This window comes from Apteryx mantelli, chromosome 4 (genome assembly GCF_036417845.1).
Source record: "Apteryx mantelli isolate bAptMan1 chromosome 4, bAptMan1.hap1, whole genome shotgun sequence".
In the NCBI taxonomy this organism is placed as follows: Eukaryota; Metazoa; Chordata; class Aves; order Apterygiformes; family Apterygidae; genus Apteryx; species Apteryx mantelli.
Window position 1 is genome coordinate 68,772,307 of NC_089981.1, and position 24,248 is coordinate 68,796,554.

Below are 24,248 nucleotides of genomic sequence, written 5' to 3' on the forward strand. Positions count from 1 at the left end.
TATGATCCAGCAAAGCAAATGTGTAATCATGTTTACTTTGATATGTTTGTTGTGTGTTAGTAGCCTTTATGTTAAAAGGCACTTTTTATACAAGTTTACTCTATCCAAAGTACCATAGCATTCCTCTTTCTTTAGAATGAGGAAATGAAATTGTTCCCTTCAATAGCACTGTGGGTATGAAATAACAAAGGCTCATTTTACTAATAAAGTTGATTTCTGTTAAAAGTTATACAATGTTTCATTTCATTTATACTTTTGTTTTTTAATACAAGCTATATGGGGAGAGGGGACTGGAAAGTTTCCTTATAGAACTGCACAAGTGAAATCAGTTAAATATATATATATATATATATAGGGAAATGAGGGAAATGTATATAAACATATAAACTTTTATATATATATATTTAACCATACATCATAATTCTACATCTGGGAATGTTCATTTTTAAGGAAATTTTCATAACTGCCTTGCTAAGGAAAAAATAAAACCAATTTTTCCACTTTTATATCACTTCTCATAATAAGGAAAAAGAGCGGTACGAGTCATAAGGTAATGCAACATCAGAAATATCATCTTGTTTTTATCTTTCTGTTCATTTTCTTTTCTGCATTAAGTCTTTGTGGACAGACATTTTCACCCATTGTGCAGTGTTGAGTGTTCCATAAAGGACAATAAAGCTTTAAACTGCCTAATTTATAACAAGTTTCTACAGTCTTCCCTCCGTATCACTGCTACAGAAATAGGTTTCACAATGTTATGGGGCACTGTCAGGTCTGTCAGCATACCATTATAAAAGTGAAAGATTTAGGTTTGCATGGTGTTTTTTGTAGAGTATATGCAAAGTTAATAATGTCAGAGAGAAAAGCAAGAGAAAAGCTATATAAAGTTTCTTTCCTGAAGGGTTTTATGCTCTAAACATTCATACACATACTGTTCTAATCCATCTGCTTTTATGAATTTAATAAAATATCTGTTTTAGCACTGTAAAGTTCAGACCTCTTTTTTTAAAAAAAGAGACTGCTGTAGAATATTTCAGTTCGATTGCAGCTGTGATCTTCAAATCACAGGTTCTGCCCCAGTCTGTGAGAGCTTTTCTTACTTTCCTACCCTAGGAAACTCTTCTATTTCATGCATAAGAAAATGGGTATTCCCTTGTTCCGCCTACCTAAGTAAGAGTATTAATCTATCACTCTCTTCTCTTTCTGGTAACCCTTTTCAGATGCTAATGAACATTCACATTTAAAAGGCTTAATGTTAAGTCTACAACTTCTATTAAAACCCAGTGTTCATCTCTTCTTATTCTTTTATAAGTTTTTTAAGCTTTCATTATAGGCATCCTACACCCCCTTTCCCCATGTCTATTTGCTTTGCTTTCTAGCAACCCACTAGTGAAATAAGCTGTTCCTCTGAATTGCTCACCTGGATTTCCCTCCCACCCTGCCTTCATTAGCTTTCCAACCACTCAATTACGTTGTCATATCACTTAGGCTCTCAGAGAGAAATGTCCTGCGTATCTTAATTATCACTGTAAAAAAACCTTCAAGAATTTCACTGCTTTTAAAAATAGAAATCTGAAAAGTTTTGGTTGTTTTTTTTTTCATACAAGTTGCTAACACTGACTTTAAAATGATCTCTTTATTAGATTGTGAAAAAGGAAGAAGGAACAAGAATAAAGGCTTTAGATAAGATCACACTCTGCTGTCCAAGCTTATAAAAAGTCTGCTAAAGTGGCTGTTGTATCTACAAACAAGTAATTTCCCTAGAAAGTTAGAAATATAATTAATTGAAAAAAATCAAAAAAGTATAAAAATACTTAAATGCACATACAGTTCAAGTTTCCTGCCCTCCAAGTTGTTGCTCTTGATATGGACAGCGCTGGAAGATTTTTATACAAGCACGTTACACTGCACAGCTTTCCATATCCAATATTTCCCTCCCAAACAGGCATTACCAGAATCCATTCTGATTTAAAAAAAAACACAGTTTTTGCTTCATGTACCTTAACACAATCCTGCCTCAACATCCAGTTTAATTACTAACAGGAACTATAAAGAGAAATGATTATGAAAGGCAAGATGGTGAGTTTTAATGTATTTATTTAACTATAACCATTAATAAAACCACAATGATGTGCATGTAATGGTGGAAGTGGGATGAAGAGAGACCTTTATACCGTTGTGAAACAGTACTAGCTGAAGTCTTTTGTTTTTTATCTTATTCTGCTCAGCACCAACTGCAAAATCGTATTTAGGTCACTACCTAGCCATTTCTTAACTTGGGTATGGAAGGTGCTTTGGACCCCTGTGGCATTTCATGGGCATTTTATGGATTAGTGAGCCGCAGAACAAAATGGTACATTTTTGCTGCTGGATGTCCTGGAACGTCAGAAGGCGTTTCTACTCCAACGCACCCAGACTGTGGCAAGAGCAGCTGGAACCTCCCCGCGTTGGATATCTAATTTTCAGCAGAAACAATTTCACTTTGTTTGGACATTCCTCCCAAACCCTGAAAAGAAAAAAAAAAAGACAGCTTTGCAGCAGATGTAGTTAACCAGGATAAGCATCATTGGAAATATTTGCCAGCAGACACATTCTACATGGATGCTTTTGGCACAGTCTGTGACACAGATGGTGTTTGCTCAGCAGCACCGTCGGAGCGCTCTACCTGCGTCTACGTGCAGCGCTCAGAAGCAACCAAGTGTCTCACAAAGTCTAGAAATACCCCTCTCTTCTATCAGGTTTCTTCCAAGCCTATAGCTCACTCTTCTTCCAGTTTTAAATGAATAAGATTTGAGGGCCAAACCAGAGCCAGTACTGTTTTTCATCCAAATGGAGGCCTGACAGAGTAAGCGGACTAGAGAGGTTCAATGGATCTCAGAAACAATTACAAATATCCATTCCAATGTCACTGAAAATTGAGTTCCTGTCCTTTTTTTAAATTTCATTTAGGACATAGAAACAAGGATAGACGGATGAGTTTCATCATGCCTATGAAGTAAATGACACCAGAATTCTGAAAATACGAAATTTATTTTATAGATTTAAATAATTATATCTCCTGGAAATCCAAAAATCCAGCACAATTTTTGCTGCTCAGTATCTCTTTTCATTCCAAAATATAGCACCCATCTGACTTTGGAGCATAGCTGCATTTTTAGAAGTAGTTAAGCATTTAGGAGCCAAAAGGCTTGTCTTCATTTGTAAGTTGACTAGAACAGCTCTCCTGTGGACACTTTATTCTAAAACAGAAATAACTTTAGTCCGGAATAATTGTTCTGCTCACAACAAACCATTTGTAATGGAAGTGCTATGCCAGTCAACTTTTTTTCCATGGAGACAAGTTTTATCTCTCATGGAGAGCCAAATGACTTGTTTCTAAGGTTAGGATGCAGTAACAATTAGTAACCTAAAGAAAATGTAGGTAGAATTAAGTACTCTGAAAGTCAGATCCATAGATCTGAGAGTGCTGGTGAAGTAAAAAACAGAAACCTAGTAATTACAGGAAACAATACATGCCCTCTAGCTCGGCTCCAACACAGTTTTCCTGACAGAGGCTAATGGGAAGAGAATATTGCCATGTGCTCAGCATCCTGAACACCTAAGAATATAAATATAGACTACTTGTTAAGCTCTCCCTTCTTGCTCATTCCACTACCTCTTCCAAAATTGTCTCTTTTTTTTTTAGTTTTTCAATAGGATTAAAAATGATGGAGAATTCTGTGTACTCTCTATACCCCTTATGTGTACCTCACCTTTGTAATGAACCCTAATTTAAATCCTAAATTCAGTTAAGGTATTTTCAACTGTACAGCAATTGTAGTGAAGTTACTTTCATTCTTGAAATGAGAAAGATGTGGTGCTTGAGCAATTCTGCTTACAATCCCAATTCAAATCTAAATTTTTAAAAGAATGTTTACTGTGAAATTTCTTATAATGTTCAGGTTGAAGATTAACTGAGTTGACATGATCCCGACTTTCAAAAATCTACTCTTCGAAACAATAAAGGATTCCCCTTGTCCCTCAAAAAACCTTAAACAAGAAAGACTCAGGAACAGAAATATAAATCAACATTTGAGAGAAGAGTTTTCTTAGCACGTTTATTCTCTTGATTTCTTACCAGTTCCATCACTAGACTGGGACTGAGGTAATTTGAAGACTTGAGAGTGATGAAAATTGCACCCTCCCATCCCTGTATTAGCACAAAGAGGTTGGTAGATTTGTCAGGATCTCTTTTAGCTATTGAGAAAGAAGAGGAAGAAGCCACAAACAATCTCTTCTATCATGAACAAATGGTCTGTCTGCAAGGAGCTTGGATGACAAAACCCTCGCTAATGAAGGCCAAATATTTCTGTGAGCACACACATGCGGGCACGTTGTTTTGAGGGCATTTGTGGTTATGTCTTTTCAGTCTCTCTAAGGCTGGGTCAAAGCAAGCCTGTTAGCGTCAGAGCTGATAACTGGAAATAGTCACTTTTAAGAGAGCCATTCAGTGTGTGGGAAACGCATGCAGATGAGGATGACTGCAGGAGAAGGCAAAGTGGTTCTCTGCTCAAAATGGAGGTTTGTGCCTTTGACTTTGGAAGACAGAGAAGGGTATAGTACAAACGGGAACATGAGCCGTGACAAAGGAAATAGTTGCCTTTATTCAGTGGCTTTCATTAAATCAAATACTAAGTGGCAATTACTGAGATTCAATAGGTACATTCAAACTTTGACAACCTTCCTCCCCCTCCAAACATGGCTTTTACATTTCATTTGTCTTGAAACACCTGATGGCTTTGTGACGTGAAACAACTATTACTCCATATTATGTAACTCAGTGTGGGACAATCACATGCTCCTTGAATGGGTCTTTTATTTCTTGGGAATTTGAGACATTTTTATTTAGGGCTTGTCTGTGATTGTGTGGGAATGTATATATGTGTGTGTTTGTGAGTGCATGTGGAATAAAGTTCAGAGGTTTACAGCCCCTGCTACTGTCATGTAATATGTGTACCTTTTCACCATAAAGCTAATTGTCCTTTATGTTTTATTTTTCACCCCAAATCACTTTGCATGTTCTGTATAAGAATTGTTTTGCCTACATCTGAAATACAGCTATTATTCACAGCATATTATCCAGCAAAATTACATGAGAACAAAATGGGAAGGATAATTTTATATCCTGTGATAGTCACAGGAGAAATGTTAGTAAGGTAAAAAGTACATTAATTAATCTAGCTAGGTCACTAAATGTTAACACACATGCTTATTTATGATTTTATAGAATTTCTAATTGTTAAAAATGAGCAGCGATTTAAGAACACAGAAATAAAAAACAAAATAGAATCCAAGTATTCATTATAGGGCATCATGTCATATATCCCATTTGAATAAACAAGTTACATCTCAAACATAATTTTTCTTTCGTAACACTGATTGCAAGGTTATTCCAAAATTTCACTACTCAGACTGAGAAATATGTCTTGTAAGTCCATTTCACTTTTATTTTTAGCTTAGTTTTATATATTATTAGTGAAGCTTAGATACCAACCCAATAATAAATTATGTTTCATAAACCATGTGTTAGGTAATAAAATGCCATGTTTCCAAAATGAAACCAGCTCTTAATGAAGAGAACTATTTATGTCCATGTAACATCTTTAGCTAACATTCAAAGTTATGTGAAAATACAGGTCTGAAGCAAACACAATCTGGATATGAGGGCTAATAGAAGGTAGCCTTATATTATATCTGTCCCTGAAGCATATTGATTTTCTGAAGCTCAGAAATCTTTGCAGGTTCTACTAACACCTTCTAATATAGTAATTCTACATTCTGCAGCATCTTGGGTTTTATCTCTGAAGCACCCATCAGAACCTTGCTTAGCTTTTGATAGCTATTTGGATAAAGCTGTGCAACTTCTGGAAATATGTACCCATTGAAACTTACAATCATTTTTGCTTTCTCCTCTTTTCTCAACATGCAGGACCTAAATGTCGCCTGAAGACTAGTGCCAAAAGCTTTACTGCTGTTATTAAACCATGCATTGAAAGGCATAGAATATATTTAATGTTGTATTTAAACAAATATCAGAGATTTCTATTTTACACCAAGATTTGAACAAAACAGTATTTGAAAATTGGATTTATCATAAGTTAGTAATTCTGGTTTGCAATTAACTCTAACAACAGGGCCGCTGGCTACAATACAGCCTGATGGGTGGAGGAAAAGAAAAGGAAGACAGTTCACAAAGAGGACCATGTCTGAATCCTCATTAGCACCCACGTCCACATCATGCATGCACCAGACCTCCTTCTTCACATAGCCTGAGCTTTAGCTGAGGTCCATAAAGATCATAAGGACCATTTCCTTATGGGAATTAAAAAAGATATCCAGAAAGTCCTCCAACACAGAACACATGCAATGTATCACCTCTTGTACTTTCACTATAAAGCAGACAAGGCTTCAACGAACAGTCTTCAGCCTTTAAACATCTTCTCAGGAAAAAATCCTTTGAATTTTTAATAAAATCTCTCACTGGAAACATGCGTGTTTCTGTTGATGAGAAATTCAACCCCAGCTACAGAACAACATTCCTGGCATTTCTTTAGAACATTTCAGGTTTTTGGTTTCGGGTTTTTTGGTATCAGCCAAAGTCCAGCTATTCCTCACCAGGCGGTCTGTGATCTGTAGCAGTGTCACCTCTCTCACCCTTTTCTTTCAAGGGAGGCAGGTACAGCAGGGCCTAAGTATGAACTTTTGGTGGCAATCTGCGTACCAGACAGGGCTGGGAAGGCAGGTCATACTGACGAGATGAAAAGCTCAATTTAAAAGAGGGAAAGTTGTTCAGAATGCTAAACCCATGTTAGTTTGCTGCTGTTACCATTTATGTTTTCATTATTGCAAGAATAGGAGAAGATACCCATCTTTTAATTCTGGAAGTAGTTTTGCCTTAATAAATGAATAATGTTTAATTAACAATCTGTGTTTGAATTTAAAAAAAAAAAAGTGTATTAAATGTAAGCAAGATGCTCAAAATACTTTTTTCTTGTCTTTTTTTTTGCTTTAATGCAACTGACTGACAAATCCATAACCATGGGAACAGACCATGCTTCCCTTAAAGAACACTTTCTTAGTGTTCTTCAGACAAGAGAGGCTCTTTCTAGGTACTGGGAGAGTAATATACTCCTTGGTCACTACTACAGCCACTTGTGAAACAAGTTTTTGAGAATTATGCTGAAAAGTCGAAACCTAAGCATTATGCAAGAATCAAAACTACTGCTATTATAACTATACTTCGACTATAACATTACTGACTCTGGTCCTGGTATTACTGCTATTACTTTTAACCCTTATTACTCTTACTATAATGACCGCTATTGTCATTACTGTTTCTAGTATTATTATTAAGCCTTTTGCTGCTGCTACTGCTGCTACTACTATTAATAATAGAAAATGCAGTTTGACTTGATTAATATTTTTGCCACCTGTTTCAAAATTCTTCCATTTCAGAGCCAGTCACTAAAAGTGCAATTAGGATTTAGATTATGGTAAAAATAAAAGATTTTTTTTTCTCTAAATGTAATTTTTTTCATACAAAAATAGTCTCAACACATTTTTATTGTCATTTTAAAACATGCTTTTAAAAATAATCGGAAAGATTAGCAGCTTTTTAAACAGTTAATTTTGATTGCAATAGCATTTTCTGACACTAACTGGAGGGTATAGTGAAGATGTAGCCAGATTCTTCTCAAAGGTGCATACCAATAGGACAAGAAGCAATGGTCACAAGCTGCTGCATGGGAAACTCTGATTAGGTGTTAGGAATTTTTTTCCCCTTGAGGGTGGTCAGACACTGGAACAGGTTGCCCAGGTAAAACTCAGCTAGACAAGGACCTGGGGAGGGACTTTGTGGACTGGATTACAATTACCTAAATTAGCAATCTGAAAGTTAAGTATCTCATTCAAACTAGCCTAATAGTTTCCCTCTCTAGTCAATGACATCTCCAGCAGGCAATTTATTCCATTTTAAGCAGATGGTGAGATAAAACATCTTCTGATAGTGCTTATCTCTATTCCTCGACTAGAGAGAGAGCGAGCCTAGATGACTACCCTGGACTAGATTACTTTAGATAACTCAAATTAGTGGCATGAATACTGTGTACCAAAGACATCTCTATGTAAAGAAGATAATACAAAAGTACGAATTTACTGCACACTTGCTGCTTTCCAGGAGGATGCTTGTAGTCACAGCAGATCCTAGTTAGTTTCTTCTACTTTGAAAGTTACAATTTTCCTCAACTCACGAGCAAAAAAGTGGAACTTTGAAAGAATAGAAAGATCACCTGCACTTAATTCACAATGGCACTGGTCACTTATCACATTCTTCTATAATCTCAGCATTGAATCAGCGTAATGCACTCAGAGTACAAATTTACTCTTGGCAGAAATCACTGCCAGGAGGTAATGCCATATAAGTTCACATCTCCATATTCTGAAACTTAAGGAAAATTCCTTCCTTGCTCTTGGTTTAGAAAACAGGGAAGCCATTTGCAGCAGTTTTATGCCACCAAAAATCAATATTATCAAAGCACACCTTACCGTACTAACCAGGGAAGCACTGTATCTCTTTTCTCCATTCCTCCACAAACTCTTCTTCTCTGTTCTGGAGAGATCCAAGCAGAAAAACAGTGTTTCCTTATTCCTGAGTGTGTTATACAACCTAAATCACAACCTATCCTTCTGGAACACAAGGCTCCTTTCATCTATAGAGCCTGATTTATTTGTCTTTTGTATGGGCATTCATTGTTGAATGCATGGAATAAGGAAAACAAGAATCTAGCTATTGAATCACTGAATGAAGAAGTAACTTTAAGAATTATTAAATATTTATAAAGAAACAAAAAAAGCCTTTTCTCTTTGGAGTTTTATGTTACCTGATCTGGACAAAATGATACCTAAAAAGGTGGTAAACAACCTTTATTTTTTCCGTTTTAAGACAGGAAATCAAACCCCTTTGCAGATTTATTACTTTTTTCTTTACTTTTGGCTTTATTCTTCTCAAATGCAGGTCAAGTAACTCATGTGTGCCTCTAGGATAATTTCAAAAATTTATGAAAAATACATCAGCAGAAGTTCCCATTTTTACTTACTTCCTGTGGCAACCATATGAAACAAAAGAAAATAAAAAGAGTGTGTTTTGGTCATTTAAAAATATGCAATCATTTTTCACATCTTTGAAATGCAGTGCAGTGCTGGATTCTGAAACTGCCCTAACTGATTCAACAGGAAGATCTTCATATACAGAATACCTAGCAGAGACCTACAGAGAAGAACAGATATTTCATATCCTTCCTCTACCTAGCAGTATGGCAAAGATATTCTAGGATGATGCTTAATAGAGTTTTATAGACCAAATCTGTACTTTTTGTGTGTGCATCACTGGTTCATAGGAGGTCAAACTTCTGAAATACGTTTGTAGCCCTACTCTAGCACAAAGAATAAAAGGGAAACCTGCAAAATTATTAAGTCTACAAGAATATTTCAAGATATTTTGCACAATAGATCACTCAGTATAGTATAAATAATAAAATGAATAATTTCATTTATTTTCTCCTCCACTGTTTTGAAGCAAGAGAGAAAATATGAAACCATCAGTCCCATTTATCAAAGCATTTAACAAAGGAGTTAACTTTAGGCTTCAGAAGTCCTTAGCTTTTGGTATCATCAATCTACTGGGGAAGGCCCTACCTTTTTGTTTTGCATTTGTGTAAAGTAGAGCAAAACTTGTAACTGGATTTTAGGGGGAAAAAAAACATCAATGTGTTAAACACAAATAAAAATGGTTGGCATTGTTGCTGGGACCAAAAGCAGCAGATCCAGAAAAAGTATATTTGAAAAGAATCATTTTTATTATTAAAAGATGAAGCTTTGTGCTTTTTCATTTGTTCTAAATAAGGTATGTTTAAAAATGTACAAGAGCAGAAATTTCTCCTGAATCTATCAGTGTCTCTTGATACCAGTGCTTTGGAGATACACTTCAAAAGACTTGTAAAACTGAAACAGTTAAAAAAAATTCCATCATACATGTGTTGTTGAAATTGGTTAGCATTTAATTGTTCACTGTTTTCCCTTTGTGCAATATGCATCCATTTTGTACCTATGGATTATTTTATTTTTAACATGTGTTACTGCGAACCAAACCCTCACCTTCTGGGTAATTCCTCATAAGAGATGAAACGGTTTCTTATCCACACTGACATACTCAAAACCAAGAAAGTGTTATGAATCTTAAGAGAGAAAACTAAAAAGCTGAGAAGTCTACAATAGTCACATCTCTCATTTCTGAGTATAATGAATTGGTTAGTTTGCTTGCTGCTCTGGGATCCTCAGAACTTCTGCCAAAGCAGATATCGGTGAGGAGAACCTATTTGGTAAGGTCTAATAGAGGGAAACATGAAAACTACCATGGAAATATGCTCAGAGCAAAAGTGAAGCATTTCAAAATTGATTCAAGCTAGTAGAGGGGTACAAAGCATGGAAGTTCCTATTCATCATGCACTTATGAGGGACTCAATCGTCATTTCACTGAACCACATCAAGTGAAATCTGAAGACTAAGAAACACACAGACACCAGTTCAGGAAAATATTTTCCCCCTCCAGTAATCTACATTCAAAATCCACAGAGCCCTCCTGCAACCATGCCTCATGTTTTTCTAGACTTCCATGTCCATTTGTGTTTCCTTCTACTGCAGTTAAAATGACATATTACCTCATATTGGATTACAGCTAGGAAAGTCTAGTGAAATACCCTGGCAGCTACATGCTTTCTAGAAAGGTGCTAAAATTACCCCTGTGGATGCCAGGAAGTAAAAAAGCATGACAGATGCCATGATCTCTATGAACTGGCAGCAGATTTTATTGAATTTATGACGGGCGAGTGAAGAGTTAACAGGACTGAAGTTTGTCAATTGATATGCAGAAGAACTGAGAGCACAAGAGCCGGACGTGCACAAAGCTGTTGAACAGAGGATTTAACAGGACTAAAGAAGTCTACCAACCGATATGCGCAAGGACTGATATGCGCAAGGCTGCGGAATGATTAACAAGACTGGAGAAGTGAAGTCTGCCACCTGGAATCTGCACGGACCCCCGGGGAGGGGAGAAGCAATACGGAGGTGCTGTGGTCTTGCCTCGCTAGCAGGGTCCTCCCAAGCAGACAAACAGACAGTCCTGCGATTGCGAAACTCGCAAAAAGTCAGCAAAAGCAGTGTTTGCCCAGAGCCCCAGCCGTATAAAAAGAGCCTTGGCAGCTAGGAGAGTTGGAGCAGGGACGGGAACGTGACCTGATCATCCTCTCCGGCTGGACCGTGAGTATTCCCCCCCCTCCCCTTTTCCTGGGACGCTGGGTTAAGGTAACTCCTCGAGGTTGAGAGCCCTCTCACTAGGAGAGTGAACAAGAAAGCTTTCAAGTAGGGATAAGCAGTCCTTCCAATTAATAACGCAGTAATCGACGGTTTCAGGTTATCCTTTCTAAATTAGTAACTGATGGTTTTGTGTTATCCTTCCTAAATTAGTAATCACATTATTTTAATGGATGTTACTAATCCAAGAACTTGTGTGAGGAAATAAACATCTTTTTTATTATTATTATATTACTGTCTCAGTCGTTGCTATCGAACCTTCATAGCATGACAGCGTGACAATTTACATCCTCAGTCTCTCTGGGACCAGGTATTGGCCCTCTGTGAACTCATACTCTGTATCCTTCTGGGATGCAGAGTTGGTCTCATAACAGGAACACAGAAACTAGAAGAGCATTCTGCCTTCAAAATCCATGCAAATCACAGTTTTCGTAAATTTATATCACCAAATAATACCACCTTTTAAGCTGGGTATACAAAGCTACTTAAAATAAGAGTGAGATATGAACCCAACTTCTAATAAATTTCAGGGGGTTTCTGATGCCCAGATTCAAGTTTTTTCTGGACAAAGCCAGCTTCAGTATTCCTTCCCTCCTCCTTCTCCCTGTTTTCATGGTAATAAAAATCAGGCAGCGGGTGGGTGACTGCTGTGGAGTGTCCTGATGGAGCCTTAGTCTCTACGACTGGAGACCATGACCCCAGGACATGCCACAGGTAACATTTGCATGAAGTCTCAGATCCTTTGGATTATCTTGACTCTAGCTCTGGCATTCCTAGCTTAGGTCCACTTCCTAGTAGTGTTTAGTGTCAGACCAGCTTCCTCATGGCTGTGCAGAAGAGTCTAAATTTGATGGGGTCGTCCCAGGTACATGCCAAGCTCATACAACATTAAAGCAGTTCAGAATATCTTGAACCTGATAAAGCCACATCCATTCATGATTCTTCCCTTTTAATTTTGAAAGGATGCAATATTTACCCAGCACAAACAACAAGTAAGAAATCCCATCTCCAAGGCCAAATCTGAAATATCATAAGTGTCTTTCTGAAGCTATTTAACCTCTAGAGTGGTATAGATCTTTCATTACAAATTCAGGAACCACCATAATTTGGCCTTGAGTTTCATTATAAAATCTTCAGCCCAGATTCATCAAGAAGTTTACTGAGGTTTTTCAGATATTTGAATGAAAGCCTGATCCAGACTGGAATGAATCTGGGGACAATTTGTGGTTCCATGTCAAAATGAGGTCAGACTCAATTGTTCTGACTAGATTTTGCCTTTTAATTTTCGAATTTGACTGATCCTGAAACTTAGAAAGGGAAGCTGGATTCACAGATGATCACATATCCTTGTGAAGTGTTATTAAGAAAGCTGGCCCAAATTCGCATACTTCTCCTGCTTTCAGCTTAAATCAGAAAGAGTACTATTTTCTTTTAAAAAATTATCTAAACTTTCCCACTAACAACTGACTATCTCTGATGGTTCATTTTGGTTTATTGCATGTGAAATTTGTTTATCTTCACTCATTCCAGCTCTGCTTTGCTTAATTGTGCCAAGAATGATTTAACCCTACAGGCTAAGAAGCACTTTGTTTACTGCCCTGAAGTGATAAAGTTGGATCGTACATGTTTCAAACACACACGCAGTGTCCACGGAGAGGCAACTGTTTAAAGACTGCCTGTGAACTAAATCTTATATGGGCTTGCAGTCAGGGAGAGGGTCACAGTAATGTGACTTAGTCACTAACTTTCTTCTGGGCATGAAGTTAAAAATCTATGTTTTACCAACAGAGAGTGACCCCTACACCATTAGTTAAAACTCTTTATTTTTTAAATACACTGGATTCAAAGTTCCCAGCCCTTTGTAGCTTCCCATGTTCACACAGACTCCCCGACCTCACCCTCCTTGGGTAGAAAGTTTGGAGCCAAATGCAGCAGCTGGTTAATCCAAGTTTTAGATGAAGCTCATTGCAAACATTTGCAGCAGTAACGTCGTCAGGTTTGATCAATGAGAGCTTTTTCCTGCATAATTTTAAGTATTCTGGACAAGTGCTGTGAATATTTCAGGCTCAGGGTATGGTTTCACTTAGGAATTTGGACGGGGTGGGGTAGGCTTAGATGGGCAAAGTGGGGCATGATGAAAGTTTTCCATGGAGAAAAGAATTAAAGGTTCAGTAACAGAAAGATAGGGAGCTGAAAACTGTATGTCAGAATTACTTCGTAAGGATATCTCTTTGGGGAATGTACCTAATTTATTATTTTAGAAAATTCTCCATCTTCTGAGAGAAATACAAACACACCCAAAGACAGTTCTGAGGTTTTATGCATAAGAAATTTCCTCCTTGCCTCCAAGGCATTCAGTCATCTTGTTTACTTTGCAGTGCCTGGAAGACAATAACAAACACTGTTCTTTATTACGGCTTGGTGAAGGTTTCAGGGGCCATAATTGGTCCGCAGCTGTCAAGCCTTTTCTTGCCACTGCAGGGAACAGCTGATTATTCTCTTCTGTGGCTGAGGAGTACATCACTTTACACATGCATATAAGGCAGTGGGGTTTTGTTCTGTTTATTTTATTATTATTATTCTGCTTCAGTTTATTTCTAACTTTAACTAGCCACATAATCATGTATAATCTTCCCCAGCAGTGAAAGTTCACAGTCACTCTGATACATTACATCATTAAGAAATAAATTTCTCAAACTACGATTCCAAACTTCCTGGTGATTATATCAAACTCTTAAAATTCTCTGCCAGCTAATACAAACTGGAATCTGTAAGAACACAAAACTATCAGAAAATATTATCCAGCAGTTACTGGTTCTAAGTGATGCATAAGGACAGAATAACCTGCTGGAAATTTGATTATTTCACCTGCAGTTACTAGGAGAAAAACAAACCACACAAAGAAAAAAAACCCGACCCCCCCCCCCCCCCCCCCCCCGCTACTGCCTGGAAGCAGTGAATATCTGATTATCTAGTGAATATCCAGGTTGTCTGCTATACTGGGTATATCAATCAGATACACCTGATGGGACACTATTTCCAAGTTCCTGTCTACATTTCTGCCTTATTGTAGTGCCACTGGGCCAGGTTAGCAATGCTGGCCAGGCCAGCTGCTATTCTCTGTTCTTAGACTGTTATGTCTTGACTTCTTGCTTGCCTTCCCCATTAGTGTGAGACTGCCAGCAAAGGTTTGTGTAAACTCCTTTGTAGTGGATTGGAATTACCAGAAATGTCTCCATCAAGAATTCAGATGGGATTTACCTTATCTAACTTGAGATGCCCATAAAGAACTCCAGGTGCTTCAAAAGAACAGCCTATTTTACCTGTTTTAGACAAATTGCATTTTACAAATGTGTGTTATCACCGACATAACTCATGCCTGCAGACACCTCAGATGGGACTAGTTGCCTCTATGGAGGCAGCTGAGCTCAGTGCTCAAAGTGCAGAGGTCTACACTGCAGGTGTCTAAAGCTCCGTCAAGCTCTCCTGAAGTAGCAAGAGCAGCTTTAAAAATGGGGAGGTGAAGCATATGACAGCTAAAAAGGCTCCTACACATTTCACTGATCCCGTCTAAGTAACAGGAAACGTTTTGGTTCAGTTTGTTTTTAATGTAGGTTGAAATCATAGGTCAGTAATTGTTTTATCTGACCGGAGTCAGCTATTATTTTTCAAACATTCTCTAAATATTCTATGTACAAACAGAGATCCTTATTGCTAACTCACAATTAACTTTTCAAAACTGGTTTGGGAAGTAAGTTTTTGTTTCTGTTGTGGTCCTTTTATCCTCTCCTGTTAGGTCCAACAACATAATTTAATGGGGAGGTATGTTCATGGTGTGACAGGTATTGAAGGTCTGCCAATATAGAAATAAAGGACACACTGTGGTGGCTGAGTTGATAATAGTGCCTTGTTTTCATTTTTGCTGTGTGTGGCAATGTTTCTGGCTAAACTCTGGGAAAGGCTCAAAGAACATTTAAACAACATCTAGAGTTATTAAAATGTGAAGCATGCAGATCTGCTGACATATTTGTGTATTGCTAAATTCACACATGACTTTTTTCTTCAAAGAACAGTTTTGAAAGCATGGCGTAATAATTATCTATACAGCTTTGGCTCAGTGGTTTTAAATGATTGATACTGCATTCTGGGATCAGTCAGTATATATTTACAAAGATTTTTATCCACTTCACTTGAATACTGAATATTCATACAATGAACTTAGATGCATATGTAAAATATATGAATAAAAAATTTACTTCAGAAAATCGACTTGCAAATTTGAAATTAAAACATCATTTTTGCTTGAACAGATCTTTTCTGTTCTTATGGAATATGCAAGTCAAATGGGCTTGGCTTGGGTTTACTTTATAGCTGTGCTTACTGTAGTTCTTCTAAAAGGAAAGGAATGCATCACAGCTTAAATCCACATAAACCTTAGGTTCAGTATTGCTGAATTCTTTAAAATGACTGATACTGCACTATGAGATTTGCTTTTTGTTACTGTGTCTCTGTAAACAATGCAGGAAAGCTGAGAAAGGGTTATAAAACAGTCTCCATACTGCACGAAGTATCTATGCTTCCTATCTTCTGCAAAGATGAAGATGATGAAAAGGTATTGTCTTAAAGACATCTTTCTCCATGACTATGGTGGCTTATTTTGCATTCAAGAACATACATAACTCTGATGGAGATTCACAACTCTGAATGCTTTCTTATGTATAGCATCTGTCATACGAGGAGAGGCTGAGAGAGCTGGGACTGTTCAGCCCGGAGAAGAGAAGACTCAGGGGGATCTTATCAGTATTTATAAACATCTGATGGGAAGGTGTACAGGAGACAGAGCCAGATTTTTCTCAGTGGTGCCCAGTGGCAGGATGACAGGCAGTGGGCACAAACTGAAACACAGCAAATTCCATCTGAACATAAGAAAACTTTTTTTCACTGTATTTTCATTATTACCTGTCTTGATTACTGTACACCCTCAGCTATTCTTCTTGTTGCTTAGGTTTTACAATGAGGAGATTCCCAGCTGCCTTATAGTTTTTGTGCTGTCGTGAGAGTGTGTTTCAGTCCAGCCACATAGAAGGACTATACCCAATGGGGATGGATGCTGTGCAAACGTCTGAGGTCAGAGGTCTACGGGTAGGTGTCTCCACACGAGCGAGGTGACAAACCTGCCACTACAGTAACTGGAGAGCTGAAAGTTATCCTGTTGACCATACCACAGGTATGTCTTTTGGGTTGAGCTGAATGGCTGCCTAAGCTATTTTGACTTTATTCATTAGGTCTCTGATGACTAGAACGGGAACTTAGATCTTTAGTTTACATACAGACACCTATGTATTGTAACCTGCAGCTAACTCACATGCTAGTAAGAAATAGGTTCACCGACTTATTTCCTATCCAGCCAGAGTAAGTTCTTAGTACATGGTGGAAAAGGTTCAAAGGAGCATTGCAATTAGGAAAGGGGAGTTTCTGCTTTCATATCAATGAAAATAACTCACATGTCTGCTTTTTCAGGTGTCATAGGACATTCCCCTGTTCAAATGAAAGCACCTAGGAAACACAGCAATAGTTGCCTGGATTTGTTGACCAGGATTCTTTGAATTGGTTTAAGTTCTGTATGCAAAACTTAGCTCAGTAGTTGTAAATCACATGTGCTATTCATAGTAATGATTAATAATGATTAATTATTTAATGATTTGGTTTTACAATACCCAGAAGCTTGCTTTGTGTTTTTTTTACCAATAAAAAGTCACTGTAAATTTTTAAATTATAGCTTAAATCATCTATAAAATTATAAATTACCATTTTTTCTAAAGTCATAGAGAAAATAACTCGCTCTAGCTATGCAGCAGGTCAGCCTGGAGAAGCACAGCAGCTTTTGTTTCCTTCACAATCTTATGAAACTTAGAGAGGATACTAAGAAGTTAGGCAGGATTTGAGTGAAGAGGGTGAAAAGATATGAATAAAATGTGATTATTGCTCTGGATGAACAGACATCTCTGCAAAAGCTGTCTCCCTACCTCCAGGTATCAACTTGATAGGATGTAACACATAAACATTTATTATTCCAACACATCAGTGGGCAGCAGGAAGAACGTTTAGCATGCTAAGGCAACAAGTAGACTTCTTTTTTGGCTAGGACCTATTCAGTTACCTTCTTAAAGATAAGAAGTTATGACAGTAGTTCCTGAGTCATTCCATGAGTGAGTTGAATGGGAAGAATTAGACCACTCCAATCTATTAGAAGATAAGTGGATCCAAAATAGGAAACCTGGATTTAGAAGCTTAACCGACTGTGGAAACAGCAAATCCCTCCACCCCAAACAAGCACATCCACACTGTTTTAATGACTACCCCATGCTCCATCAGTGGAGTGCTTTAGAGAGAGTTCTGTTTTCATTCACACCACTCCAGTACTGTCACTTCTGTATGAAACATTGGGTGGCTAAGTTTGCCATGTGAGGCCTCCAAAGTTCAGCCGACAGAGAGACACAATGGTCTCTACACATCTTGTGAGTCACGGAAAAGTTGTTTGGGCACTTGAATGTGGGAGAACGAAAGGGCTGGCTGTTGTTGCCTTGCTTTTTTGATTCTATCTGTGTCTGATTGCTTGTGTAGGTATTTGCTGGTCAGACAACAACATTTGTTTCACAACTGCCGGGAGGAAATAATTAGACCCTTTCAGAGAAAGGACAGAATTAGGCAGTTGTGTGTAACAAACTGGTCTGGGGGAAAAAGCATCAATCAATGTGAACTGTTAGGCTTTCGTGGAGTATCAATGCTCCCCATAGCCTTTTATTAAAATCATTACTTGTCATGAGATAAACTATTGCTGTTAGCCAAAAGGTAATGGTTTTGTACGGGTAGCACAATAAATAGTGTTTAAAAGTTTATTATCAAGCACAGTGCATGCTATAATAAAAATGATTTATACTCAAAAGCCTATTCAGAACATAGAATAGTGTTGAAATGCCTAGATGTGAGTTTGTCAAACAACATAAAAGGCAGCTTTTCTTCTGATGAAATATGTGCCTGTTGTTGAAATCACTCTTTTTCCTTCTCTTACACAAACATAATCAGTTTCAACTGAAATTACTTACAAGAATATTCAGCTAAATTATATTTCTCATGTAAGCAATTTGAAACTCTTTGTAAGTGCACAGAGATGTGGAAATCAGCAACAGATCACAAAGGGAAACAGAGGGTATCTTTGCTTTATTGACACCTGAATGAAAGACGGGGAGAATGCAAACAGTGTTGGGCAGTGATGTCTGAGCCAGGCAGACAAGATCTAAATAGAGACTCGAGAGAGATGTTCAGCAGGTCAAGGTCTTCAAAGATCTCAGTGGACTGTCAAGTCTACAGCTGTCTCCATTCATACCTTCTTGAGACAAGCACTTAGCAGAAATGGTGGTAACCAAAACATATATATAAAAAAAAAAAGATAAAAAAAATAGAGGTAAGACATTTCTAGTGTTCAGCCTTTGGATCTGGAACTTTCCTGTACCAGATGAAGTAGAACATATGTTTTATGCTCTTTAGGGCACATTTCAAGATACATTGATTTATATTAGCTTCAATTCTGTATCTTTCTTTGTTATGAAAGTTTAGAAAATCAAGACACTGAAAATAAACAAGAAAGGGCTCATTTGTACTGATATTCAAGCTGGGAAAACAAGTGGGTTTAAGCAGTATACTTAAGTGCATTCAGTCAGAGATTAGATGGCAAGGGAGTCTCCTGCAGCCTGTGGGAATTATAGATATATCTGATTTGTCTAGGTGCCATAGAATGGAAGGAGAGGTAATGGTAGAAAAGAATGAGGCGAAAATTGTTAAGTAAATACAATATTACTTCTTATTACCCTACAATATAGTGGAGAAGGGAGTAAAAATCACCATAATAAAAAAAAAAAAAAGACAGCTGACCACCCAAAACTTTGGGGAAGCTCTGAACTTGGAATATGTGCTTGGGTCAAGCTAGAGTGACTGCTCTGAGCCTGTAATGAAATGGAAGAAATTAAGGAACAAGTCTGATTGAATAGATTTACTTTAATTCCTACTGAAAACATAGCCTGATTTTTCCATATCAAAAGAGTGCCTTCTTGCCATTTATACAACAGAATTGGAGTGAAAAAAAAAGGATTGAGATGGAAAGTAAAAGAAAATGTGATTTATGTTTTATTTTACAGAAGTAGGGGACATGAAAGCTAAATCAGCTACTGTTTTTAGAAAACAGGATTGCTGAGCTTCCTGCATACAATAGAAACTCCCTCGATAATTCTCTAGTTTGTTCGGTAATTGCAAATTGTGCAAGATGCCTTCATAAGCAACTAGATGTAATTGCCAGCATTAATGACTACAGAGAATACATCTGTTTTGAAAATTTCATGATAAACAGAATTTCAGCATACTTGAGGCCATTTTCAGATCAATGTTTTCATGGGGGGCGGGGGGTATCTTTTTGCTTATAAATGCTTTGATACACCACTGAGCTTTTCCCACTATTCTCACTCCCCTGCAGAAAAGAATGTCATTTAATTAAATTGATTGAACTTTTTTCTGATGAACACCTCTAAAATGTTTATCACCTGAATTAATGTTTACCTTAATTCCAGAATAATCAGTATCTAGAGAGATTTTTTTCTTCTTGAACTATAAGGTTGCTAAAACAAATGTCTGAATATTCATTTCTGCTGTATCTGAATCTTCCTTGGATAGGGGTTACACCAGTCAATTAGAAGTCAGATCTTCTGCTTCCAATTTCCACTGTGCAATTACAGATGATCTGTCAGTGGGTACCTGTCTCTTGCAGAGGCAAAATGCTTCAGGGCCCAAATGCTAGCATGAGACTTACCCATACAGGTTTCAATTCCCTGCCACTCTTTGAAGTTCTCATGTGAACTTAAATAAGATATTTATCCTCTTTGTACTTCAGCTCCATTAATTTGTTTAGATACTACAGAAATGAGATCATCTAAGACATACAGCTCCTCAGATTACTATGCCTGCAAAATGGTCTACTTACTTTTTCCCTTTCTTTCATCTATCGCGTGCCTTAATTCTGAATATAGGTTAAGTACTTGTCATTTATGTTAATGTATTAATAACCTAGTTTTTGAAACTTGTGAAACCTAATGTAATTGTATGATGATGAGATAATGAAAAATAATAATTAATAATAATAAAACTCAAAATATTCTAAGATCATATAATACAAAGCCCTAAATAGTCTTAAATACCTATTTTATTAGTCCAAATAGCCATTATCCTTTTATGTGTTTTCTACCCTTTAAAAAAAGTTCATTTGTCTGACTTGTTTATAAAACATTCACTTCTTTGGACCATCTTGAACAGATGGTTAAGGTCAGTTGTGACCATCCTTTGCTGCTGTCCAAACACAATAATAAGGTTATTATCTTACTTCCATATCTCTAGAGTCGTATGGAAGGATTTCTTGAATGTACCTGGATTTTCTTTCCCAATTTATTCATGTATAAATACCAGCTCTAAGATCAATCTGAGAATAATAAATCAAAAATATGTGAGCTAAATCTTCTTTCTCTTTAGAATTTCTCTATATACAGTCCTCTCATTTGAGGACAGCACCTGGTCTGTGTTTGGGCTTTGCTCTCTGTGTACCTAAATTGAAGATACACAATCTATTAAGGATTAAACACAGTGAGCTCCATCATTGGCAACTTATTCATTAGTAATTACAGACATTTTTTAAGTGCCAGACTAAGGAGAGAGAAAGACAGAGACATGAAAAGCAGGTAGAATTTCTGTCAAGAAAAGAAAAACTTGTACCACCAGTGTTAATAATCTTGCTGGCAGGCACCATGGGGAACTGAAGGCCTCGCTACTTGCTGATAGAGATATTACAGACAGAGAGAAAAAGAGGCAGCTAGCTAGAGAAACAGTTTTAAGAATAACATGATAGTTGTAAGGACAGATATTTTATGAGACAATCACAAATAATTATTTAATAAGCCAAATACACTTCATTCCTTTATAGATCCTAAATGATTTGAGAGTGTTACACCCCTAATCCCACTGAAATTTCTGTGACTAATTATTCTTCTAGCTTCTTTAAAAATCCTGTCTAGTAACAGTGGGCAGGTAGTGTCTAAGAACTCGATAGATATTCAGTCCCAGAGGTGACCCTCCTATGGTAGGGTTGGAGCATTTCATTAGGGCAAGGTATGAAGAACTTGAATGGTTCACCTCTACCACACCTTGTCAGAAGTCAGTCTAAGTCAGTCTTTTGCTCCAGCATGGAAAATGGAATACTTTCTATGAGTACTAATTTCATGCATCCACACACATATGTACAAATATTCACACTCTCTGAATACTAAAAGGAAAGAATATTAAAGCATGTCTAAGGTTTTCTGATGCCTAGGCTCAGTAGTTGCTAACAAATTTTTAGTGGAGCAGTCTGCTGGCACACCCCTGCAGGTTTCCTAGCTTTTCACTTTGCTGCCTTTGCTACCTTTTTTCTGTATAAGGCTGCTGCATGTGAACTTTCTCCAGTTTGGAGGAAAGCACCTCCATGCTGACAGTCTGTATTTAAGGACTCATCATAATCTTTTCAATAATGGGGTTTGGAAAATGACTTGGCAGGCTTTGATGTACAGTGCTGTCTTCAGAGACAATTTTACTCTGTTGCGTTATAGTTTATTTATCCCAAATATCTGCCTCTCTGTTACAAGGTCTATTAAGTCTTCACTATTACGAAGCATGTTAGAAGGCTTTTTCCTTTTTGTTTTGCTTGTTTTTCAATCCAGAGGCTGAATGGTACAGGAGCTTAGCCATGAGATCTGGATCCTGCAATATATATATCAGTTCAGGTCTGGAATAGGTGCAAGCAGCTGTCCTGATAGGTTGACATGAACTGGGGGTCCCAATTCAGGCTCTAATGACCTAAGATTAAGACTGAAATCTTGTTGGTGCAGGGTGACAAATTTCTCTGTATCAGTAGAGTTCACAGCACTGACTGAAATGCTGTAACAATAAGTTAAAAAAAAAAAAAAAGAGTACTGATAGCAACAGCAGTTTTCGACAGAAGTCGGTTGTCCACTGCACCATAATCACTAAGCTGTAATCTATAATCACTTATCTACCCAATGGGTAGCATGGACAGCACTAGTGAGAGCTGCCCACATTGCCCTTTGAGTAGGGCTGAATGTTTCAGCTCCCTGTTGTCACACTCGCTATCATCTGACTTCATATTAAAAACTAACAAAGCCCACCTATGGAGGATCCTGGTTGCCATCCAATTTGTTTCAGCTTATTGTGATTTCTCCTGCCATTTCAGTTGACTACAGCAGCCTTGACTAAAGGTTGTGTACAAATAATATTTATGCTTGCTAAGTGCTGTTAAATTACTGCTTTTTACCTACCTACTACCACTAGTGGTAATGTAAATAAAGTCATTCTTACTGCTATTTATTGTTATTATTGTTTATTTATTTTATGATGGACAAAAGTATACTAGGAACAGGTTTTATAAAATCAAGCTCATAATTCCTCCCCCAAAGAGCCTGGAATCTGTGCTCAGAGAAAAGGAGACACATGTACAATTCTGAGAGAAAATAGAGCTACACCATAGAAGATAGAGAGAAAGAGAGAGGGAGAGAGAGAGAAAAAGGCACCATGGCAGAGAGCAGACCTATTACCATGCATTGGGTACAATACTGTGTTTCGACCTCCAGCTCTGCAGCTGACCCTCTAGATGATTTAACAGAAATCATTTCACATATCCAAGCCTCTATTTCTCAACTTATCATTTATATATAATTATTGCATACTCTATTAGGAAAGATACTACTGTGATACTGCGTCAGTGTCTTGAGATGCGATGAGACTACAAATCAGTACAATACTACCAAAAGGGCAGAGGGGCCTAATTCCTGTTACTGTATTTTTTTCCAACAGGCAAAAAGGGGTCTTCACTGTAGATCACACTGGGGACCGTTCAATGAGGATGCTGATCATGTTGATGCAAATGGTGTGACTGTATTTACTCAACTTTCTTGAGAAGAGCTCAATCCTGGCCTCAGAACCCTTAACAAAGCCTAAACAACTTATCACTGGTAATACAGTGAGAAAATATTATCACTGAATGTTAGCAGTTGTCACAGATTTGTCACTGTCTAAATAACACATCTTCTCATTGTAACTGATAAGGAGATATTGGGGCCAATGAAACAAAAGGTGTATGGGAACGTTTCAGGGAATGGATCTGAGTGAATTTATTTTAAACATTCAAGGGGAAAAATAAAAATAACTTTTCAAAGGTTCATATAAGTTTGTTTTATATGACATACAACAGAATCACCTAACCACAAATAAAGCACTATACTCATTAATATAAATTCTAGCTGGCCTTAGTGTTGTAATAGAGCTGTCTCTGGTATTGCAATATCCTTCTGTTCTATGTTCTGTACTTCCTCGTTATTCTTTTCTTCTACCTTTTTCTTTCCTATCTGACACCTCTTTATTTCATGGGCTTTTATGTTATTTTACAATCCCATTCTCATCACCAGGGACTTTTACAAATGCTTTATCTTCCCCCAAAGTGCATACCCTTTTTGTCTGATTATCCCAGAAAGGTTAAACTAAAAGAGGGAACAAAAGTGAAGTGTGCTAGAAAGAATCATGGATCTGATCTATGATTTTCTAGAGACGCGTGTATCACGTTAGCTGGTGTAAAGGGGGCCTGCAAAAGGTGCAAACTCTCTTGCTATGCAATACTTCCATATAGGAAATCCCAGTCTTTTAATTTGTCCCAGCACTCTGATTTCACAGAAGCCCCAGGTGCCAAAGAAAATTGA

General features: G+C 37.3%; 1 long non-coding RNA gene across 1 annotated transcript; it reads left to right on the plus strand.

Moving 5' to 3' along the window:
- The first annotated feature begins 11,269 nt into the window (after positions 1–11,269).
- LOC136992000 (uncharacterized) lies at positions 11,270–23,719 on the plus strand. The gene is made up of 3 exons (XR_010884027.1): positions 11,270–11,352; positions 16,412–16,633; positions 23,350–23,719. It is a non-coding gene; the product is annotated as an uncharacterized lncRNA (long non-coding RNA).
- The last annotated feature ends 529 nt before the right edge of the window (positions 23,720–24,248 follow it).